The sequence below is a fragment of the Bradysia coprophila genome, unplaced genomic scaffold, assembly GCF_014529535.1.
Source record: "Bradysia coprophila strain Holo2 unplaced genomic scaffold, BU_Bcop_v1 contig_350, whole genome shotgun sequence".
NCBI classification, from domain to species: domain Eukaryota; kingdom Metazoa; phylum Arthropoda; class Insecta; order Diptera; family Sciaridae; genus Bradysia; species Bradysia coprophila.
In genome coordinates this window covers 8,160,327-8,169,984 of record NW_023503608.1, presented here as the reverse complement: position 1 = coordinate 8,169,984, position 9,658 = coordinate 8,160,327, and positions in this window count along the sequence as shown.

Here is a 9,658-nt window from a genome sequence, read left to right as displayed (position 1 = left end):
TGCCAACGAAACAACACACACACCCATACATACAACACATATACACACATTGTATATAGTTATATACGTGAAATATTTTTCTACTTACCACCCCCTCATACACAACATAAATAACCTATAAATATGCACCATATCGTATCAGAAATATGGAAGAGAAATTCAAAAAAAAAAAACTTATCCTTGAATTCATTTACATTACAATCTGTAGCCCGAGTAGTGTATGCATGTGAATGTGTAATGTGGAGGGTAAAATCTTCAAATTCAAAGGATCTTAAATTAAATGCAATGCTTTTTAGGATATGCTTCTCATTAAATGCGCTTTTGTTTGCTTTTATACATATAAAACATACATAGTCAATATATACCCGGGACATACATATATATATAATGTAAACGCTAAACATTGCATATATTTACAAGGATATGGTGAAGTGTTGCTTGTCATTTTGGAATTATTTAGCTTTTCAAAACTACTTCAAATTCCCACATGAATTACCATAAATTCAGTGATATGGATGAGAGGTGTGTCGGTTTACAGTACACGTAATATGACTGAATGGTTCGTATTAGGTTTGGGATTATATGAATTGGTGATATGAGTAACGAGGGAATCTACCGTGAAATTTTATGAAAAAGTTGCTTGGAAAACTATATACGATTTAAAATATTTACCCCTTCCACTATTCCTGTTTTATACCTGCTATACAAAAAAATTTATTCTGACGGAATTTTCTGTATTTTTACATTTCAAAAGAGAAGAGAAAATGTTTGTTGTTCTCTGTGATACCTAAATGCATCAGGGACTTTTGAAAATGTAATCATGTTAAAAATACTTTTTTAATTGCAAATATGTTTTCCACTTCATGTTTTCACGACACAAACATGATTTACATAATGGTATGCATTTTGCAATTAAGATTATAAAGATGAATCTTCATATGCTTGCAGAACTGTCGGTTAAAAGTTATCGGCCATTTTGATTTCCGTTTATGTCTTGAGAAAATTCTTATTCTCGACGAGTTAAAACAATACTCTATCTAGCAACCTAACTACATTTATTAAGGTGGTGGAAATGCAACCTAGCCTTTGCATTTTACATGTAAAATTAGAAATTAGTCAACAGTTTATGATTCTGCAAACAACGAAATGCAGTATTTTGACAGCGTCAAAGCGAATTTTGTTTGCTAGAGAGGGTATTGGTCAAAACCATTAGTCATCATTTTCGTACAGCTTCGAGTTTTTATCCTATTTGTCCAGGGTTCTGCTGCCAGCATCAACCACAGTGTGATTCTATATTACCACAATTCAGTTACGCTTCCATCCACTTAATTCAATTCCATCTTCCATCTAAGCAGAGAAATGATAACAGATGGTACTGCGCCAACCAGCAACGCCATCTGCTATAATTTCTCTACATCTAAGGTGAAGCCAAATTTTAATTTAAAAATGGAAGTCACTCACCATTCTGCTGCCACAATATTTAAATTGAATTTATTGGACAAAGTGAATAGTAAATGCTACTTTGCTCTACAAAGCCCGCCCACTATAATTGAATATTAGAGCATCATAGCTTTAAAACAGACAGAACATGGCACATAACCACTCTGAATAATCAATCAAAATTCAAGATTAACATCTTTTAAATATAAATGCTGACTGCTGACTAATTGAGATGCTTCAACGGCAGCAAATTGATGTCCATCAAAACTGAAAATGTATGCGAAATTGAAATATATTTCTCCACAACTCAGATTGAATATCTACCCAATATTCCACAAACTCATATCAAGTCAATCCAACTACGAAATTGGCTTTGTCTAAAGCACCGAAAGGGTGTACATTGATATGATTTTTGGCTGAATTGATTCAAACGTTTTCTCTGTATCCATTTCCTATGCTCTCCACCCATTCAATGTTAAAGTTTAATCATGAATCGAAACGTAGCACGCTTGTATGGATTTCATGCACGTGCAGTTTTTCCAGATGTGAACATTCGAATAAAATATTGAAATTCGCATGCAGTTTTTTTTTCTTCTGTTCTCCGAAAATACAAAAATATTACATTCCAATATTTTCGAGAAATATTTCCCAATTGAAATAATTTTTTTGATTTGTCAGTTGCACAAAAAACTTGTGGATGTTCGATGATTTCGAATTAATATGATGCCTCATTAGATGCCATGACAGAGATTTTCTCAAGTAACTTACATACTCACATGTCACGTCACATAATTTAGATGCTTTCGATTGTTGGTCTGGTTCAAGTAGAGTGGCGCCATCTCTAAAGTAAAATTTTGAATAGATGCCTCAGATACGTAATGGTGTCATTACGGTTGTGCGATGAAGGTGATATTCAAAATTGGTAATAGATAGCGTCAGTGTGTAAAAATGGATCACACACTTCCTAGTAAATTATTCTTTTGACTAAGGTCGTAAAAACCTTCCGCTAGTCAAAACACCGAACTTCCAAGCAAGTACTTACGTTTATCTTCTAAAAAATAAAATCATTATTGCATGGCTGATTCAGATGAATGATGATAAGCAATGGTGGCTTTATTTGTCGGTATTAAAAAATTGCAATGGTTTTTCTACGCCGGTTATTGGAGTAGTAAAAAAATGATACGATATGGTGATGCTCCTGCCGCAGTGCTAAAATATTTACAATACAAACAATGTGAAGAAGTATGTACACACACGGAATTTTGAAAACCGACACATTTTCTGTTTCTTAGTTTTACTTGAGTTTCTGATCCTCCATATAAAAACACATGCAAAATTCAGAAAAAAACAGTAAACCTCGAAACAGAAAATGTGTCGGATTTCAAAATCCCGCGAGTGTAACAATAAGTAGTCACGATTCTAGCTTGATGAGTAAGAAAATTAATATCTGTGTTTGTAATTCACAGCCATTGAAGTGATCAAATTGGAGGAAATTCCACAAGAAATGAAAGCTAAAATACTAGCACAAGGGTTGTAATTTGACAAGTGACACCAGTTTCCGGACATGTACAATTATGAAACAACTGTTTCCTTTCTTTCTCTACTGTTGAAACAGCGTCTAGAACCTCGTCTAGAACGGTATTATGACAGTCACTTTTACCGTCGTTTTATCGGTAACTCCAACTTGATCATATCGCTCCTGCCTGGTTTATTTTACAGTGGTAAAATGGAACGTACAGAGTTCGGGCACGTCCACAGTTACCAGTTTATATTCCAATGGTATACAAAATTTGTATTACAAATTTTACAAATATGCGTTTTTGGTAACTTTGGTGAAATATAATTACAAATAGCACAAATTGTGCTGCACAATATTTGTTAACCATTAAAATATAAATTGGTATCTGTGGACTGTAATTTTTCAACATTTTTCAGCAAGTATGCTATTTCCTTCAAAATAGGACATTTATGCACCCTTGCAGTCAACTTCTCAAAAACCAATTTGTTCAATAAGGTTCACTTAACTTTAATGCGAGAGTCTGAGCGAAAAAAATAAATAAAAAATCGATAAGCCTGCACATTGTTGAATCAACTTAAAAGGCTAACCATAGTGCATTATCTGAATGTGACTATTGAGGGGAACAGTGCAGTTGTTCCTGTTATGCACACACTTATTACACACAGAGTTTTGACAATCCCAATAAATCGATATGCATGTAAAACCATATATTTCATTAACAGAAGTGAAATTATTTTATTAGACCAACCACTGGTTATACCGTAAAGATCATAAATTAAATATTAAATTCGATGGCAGAAAAACAATTTCTTAACTTAACCCATTCAGCGTTAAACAGATCCTCCATACGTGCTCCACATCCCAAAAATATTTCGGTGTAACTCGAGTGAATTATCTTTTTTTCGAATTTTAATTTTACCATAAAACATTTTTACATCAATAAAACCCATTCTTCTTCACCATAAAAAAAAAGTTATAATCTATATACCACTATATCCACTTACCCCATGTATACCGTCCCCAAACACGAAATACGTGTGTTCAGGGATGTTATAAAAAATTATTTCCAGCTGCCAAATAAATCTTTCAGTGTAATGGGTCTATATAGTTCTATTGACATGTTCGAAATAATTTTTTAATGGACTTGCATATTGTATGAATTATTGCACAGTTGGGTAAAAAATATTGAAAAAAATAAAATAAAAAAAATTTACTGTAAAAATCTTGTGCTATATGTGGTTGCACTTCACTCGGAACTATATTACACATATTGACTGTGTGTTACTTTCATTAGACTCGTATGGAATCGTATGCCGGAATGAAGAAATAGACACTTTTTGGCACAAGTTCAATTAAATCAATTTCGGTGTGCATGCAGTTCATGGAATAACGTCACTTCACACAGAAATGGTATTACATTTTCAAATTGAAAAGGAAATTTGGTGTTGAAACGAAAATGTTGAATGGATAAATTATTCTACTTGATTGCTACAAAAAGAGGTTTTCGTAGTCGCTTGCACATCACGAAATAGTTTTTTTTAATTTTTTTTGTATGTTAGGGGAGTAAAAAACACTGCTGAGAATCCCGAAAATCGTTATACTTCTTGATACAAGAGAGGTCTGTCTCGTTTCTGTGGGAATATTTTTCGTTTACCTTAAGGCCCGTCATTGGGAAATGACAGGACAGTTTCCCGAAAATGTATGGAAAATTTTATCACAAAAATTCACCGAAAAGATTCAAAGAAATTCACCCATGATGCTTTCCATTGTATTCGGGCATAGTCTCTTTAGGTCGCCAAGGCATATTTGAACACTAAACACTTTTTACTCGATGCAAAAACAAAATTTTGTTTTTTGTTTTGTCGCGATTAGAGGTGTGCACCGCCGATTTTACGCCGGCGCGCCGCCGATTTTTTGCTAAATTTTCGGCGCGCCGCCGCCGAAAAATTATAGCTCACGCCACCGCCGCCGCCGATTGTATTTTCGTCGCGCCGAAATTTTATACGTTTAGTGCTTTCAGCCATTTTAATGGGCGGCAATATAAACTTAAATTGAAAAATCTATACAAAAGTGTGCGCCTGAGTACAAGGTTTTAGCAAATGTTTATCTTTCTTAATTTATAAGTCAGGTTTCTATATGCTGCTATGTTTCAATATGCGTAGAAAGGAGTTTTTTGTTAAAACATACAACTGATGATGGTCAGATCACGCTGGCCTGGGACCGCCATCGATACCCGAGGTCGAAACAACGTTTGTCTTTTCTGTATCCTCACTTAACGTGAACCCTTGGGTACGTTACTCTATTTCCTGTGCAATGGAATGGAGCGCGGCAGACGGCAGACGACGTTTCTCTTATTGCCTGTTGATGCAGATAAGAGGAAGAAGAAAGAGAACAAAATTCAGTGCATCAGTCAAAACTGGGTGAATACTACTGTAATTGTAAAGTGGCAAACTCAAGACCTTATGTAGAATTTGGGTGGAAAATGGCGCAAATCACATGCTTCAGGAATTTATAAAGTGGAAAATCTTTCCGGTTTCAAGTTTTTTCGTCAAAAGACGAGACACGGATATCTTTATTTTCAATTTTTAGCTGCTTTATGTACAAAATTTGGGAAATAAAACCTTATTACCGTATGTTGATTCCACGGGGAAGAGACTGTCGATTTTGTGTCTTGCTAATCGGGATGTAATCAGAGGAATTGAGTAAGCAATCGAGCGGTCATGATACGAAACGATTTATTGTAGTGATGTACTTGATGTAAAGCTACAAATTCTGAATTCCACGAAATTAGGTTATGTACACAGTACACAGCTAAACTATGAAAACTTACATATTGTGGTTGACTACACTTTGACAACTATGCGACACATAATCTACTTTACAGACGGAATTCTCCGGCTATGATTCGATACGAAAGAACTATTAAGTACGGCTCGCTGCGTGATCGACGATTTGTTCAATAGAAATTTCCGAATGAATCGCTTATGGGTCGTGAATTCAGCGTGACGTTGGTTTATATTTGACGTGTCATCTGTGATGAACAAGCTGGTGCCATCTGCACATTGTAGCTGGCAGTAACACCCTAGTCTATACACTTATTACTTATAAATTTAAGTTTATCTAATTCTCTTATTTGCGAAAACTTTCTACTACGATCTCACTCCTACATCGAAGATGGACTAAAGGCAACGGGAACGGTTATTGCATAAATCGAAAGATAATAGTAGTGAGTTTGCGTAAATGACATACATTATAAGTTAGAAATAAGAAACCTGCAAAACATCTAGTATGACGATGTGACTTAAAATTTCCAACTTATAAGTTGACTTATAGCTTATGTGTCATTTACGCAAACTCACTAATCATTCTTGGATTCATTAAATTAGATGTTTTTAAGATAATAGGTCAGTAATTGTACATTCAAAATATAAAAGGTGAGATACGTCTCAGTTGATTCCCCTTGTATAAGTAGTTGATACTTCAGATCGCAAGATAGTAAGAATTCAGTGTTCGGAAAAAGGATTGCGCACGCTTTTTCAAATGTTTTTGCATTATTTTCGAAAGTTTAGATTTTTTGTAAATTTATCGGCGCGCCGATCGGCGAACCGCCGCCGACTATAAATTTCTTTCGGTGCGCCGCCGCCGATCCCTTACCAGTCGGCGCACCGCCGCCGACTATTTTAAGATCGGCGCACACCTCTAGTCGCGATAAAACACAGAAAATATTTCGACACAACTGTGACACTCCGCTATTATAAGGACTAGAATGAATGTTTGCTGTGTTCACTTCGGCGGTAAAATATTTTATGTTTTAGTGTTTAAATATGCCTTGGGGACATAAAGAGACGGTGCACGAATACAATCGAAAGCATCATGGGTGAGTTTCTTTAAATTTTTTCGGTGAATTTTTGTGATAAAATTTTCCATACATTTTCGGGAAACTGTCCTGTCATTTCCCAATGACGGGCCTTAAGGAGTTAAGATACTCGTGGAATCAAAATATTATTTTGCATAACTAAGTGATAAATAGTATATTACTATATAAGGGAAGGAATTTGATCGGCTAAAGCCCTCGGACACTTTTACTCATCTGGATACGAAATATCAAATTATTTCCCGAGTTTTACATTCTACATGCGTCGAAAACCGTACTTTTCATGTTTTATGCACTTCTTTCGACACCCTCAGCATGTAAAATCCATTACATAACTCGAGATAAAAATGAAAAGTCTCGTTTTCGTGTGTTTATTGACCTCGGCTTCGCCTCGGATCAACAAAATTCACACGAAAACTCTACTTTTCATCTTTTTGTCCCTAGTCATGTAAAATACTATTCCTTTACGAAGGAGGGAAAGACTTCTCCCTAGGGACGGAAAGTCCTAGTTTCAGATTCTTTACAGAATTTTTTCGAAAATAGTACTTTGTGATATTTTCAAAATTAAATTCATTTCACTAGCGCTAAAAGAAAAATGAAAAATTTTGTGAATTTTTTCTTGTTCGGAAAACGTTTCTTTTCCATGCTCTAGCGGCTACTTGAAACCACCCAAATTTTTTTTTCTTATCTTTCAGATTCACTCTCATAACAAAATCTATTGAACAACCTACTCGAATGTTAATCACATTATTAAATTCACTATGGAAATATGCATTTTGGTCCAAGTGTATCTAACGTTCAACTTAAAGAGGATTCGTACAACTTCTCTACGTAACACTGAATAATATTGTTTAAGCTATGGCAATAAAACGTGGCAATTTTCAGGATTAAAGAAGATTTAAATAGATTTGGTTACCTAAGCAAATATATATACTCTAAGCTTTTGACTAGCCTTAATTACAATATAATCCGCTTAAATAAACGTGCATTATTACAAACGAACATTTTCGCTTGGCATATTTTTAACCCTTGTTGTTTGTAAGTTCATCCTCAACAGTAGTTATAAATGCATTATTCATGGAAACATAAAATAACGTTTTCCAACAATATAAATTGCGAGAAAAATGTTTAAGTTAAATATTTAATTTTAAATTACGAGTATTAATGATCAAAGTGCAACTGAAATTAATTATAATCATTTCGGTATGCAATTTACAAGAGTTCTCAACGAGATACAGTCATGTACACATGTACAAGCGGTGGGGGCGGCGGATGGTGGATGACCTAATTTATTATTGAATTAAAAACAGCAATTCTACATTTTTGGGTTGTCTTTCAAATTGAGGCTTTGCAGGTTGTCACGCCCTGGACATATTTTACGTTTTGACAGTTTGAATACGATTTTTATCTCTATTTTTATCGCTGATTTATTATGAATGGAAGTATTCAAGATTAGTTTCATTCAAATCATTCCTGTAAAATTTCTTAAAAATAAAAAATAGTTTCTGCAGAGATCCATTTTGTACTTACGCTTAGCTCATTAAGTCTGCCTATTACGTACGTGTAACTATTCGGCCTTGATCATATAGACGTAAAACCAAGGTTAATTACGAGGAGGTTACGACAATCACAGGGACCACTAAGCTTTGTTGTATTTTTCGCACAAAATTGTAGAGCAATTTCAGTTCAGTTGAAATTTCGTACTGAAATGCAGTTAGAGTTACCGATAAGACTTTGATCGTGATGTGATCAATACGTAAAATGTTCGAAAGTCTTATCCCTCGGCAGATATTGGTCCGATTAAAAAACTAATAACGTTACCGTAGTCCTGAGATCATGCGCTACACACTGGCAGTTTGTTTGACCAAAATCCTTCGAGTTAAGATTTAATTATTTTTCAGATGAGTTGTCAAAGATATGCGATTTTACGCAATATACTCGATAGGCTGGATACATGCTCGTATATCTAGTATAAATAAATTCAAGTAAATAGCCCTATTAGATTACAGTTTTCTGGTGTGCTCTATATAAGTAGGTGAGGCACGAGAAATGAATGGAGTTGTTACGTTATGCTAATGCAGCAAGTAATTACACTGGCGAAATCAGAATTTCACTTTTAATTTCGTAACAAATTTTATGCCCTAACGGCATAGCAGGTTTAATTAATGAATGAGAGAAAATGCCGTCTGTAAAGAACAAAGAAAGGAAATGAGTTTTACTGTCTGACTTATACGAAAGTTGAACATTACATAGCACTTTCCCCTCTGCGAAAATGATCTATTACATGTAAAATCTATTCGGCTAGTCAGTAAAACAGAATAAATAGCAACGTTGCAATGTAATTCATTAATTCGTAAACAATTTTGGGATACTCGCAAATTCCTTGGTGTATCTTTGATCAACTTGCTTCGGTTCTCGACAACCTGTTGCTCAAAAAAGACAATTGAGAGTTTGCTTTTGTCATAAAATTACCTCATGTAATGAATTTCTTTCACAGCATCCAATGTAACCAAGTATTTCAAGCGACAAAAATTAATTCATTTTTTAAGTATCTCGTTATAGTTAAAAGGAGAAAATTAAAACTGTGGTGGCTAGATATTCCACTTGAATATTATTTGACAAAACTCCCACATATGTATACATAATGCATGAAATCATTGGAATGCAAAAAATCTATGAAAGAGAAAATTATTGAAGAGAATAGGTTAATTTTGGATGGCGTTTTTAGGTTTGCATTTATTGTGCCGTTCATTTTATTTTCACGTTTACTGAAAGCGTTTCAATTTTAATTAACTTTTTCATTGTAGCTTCTCTGGCGAATATAA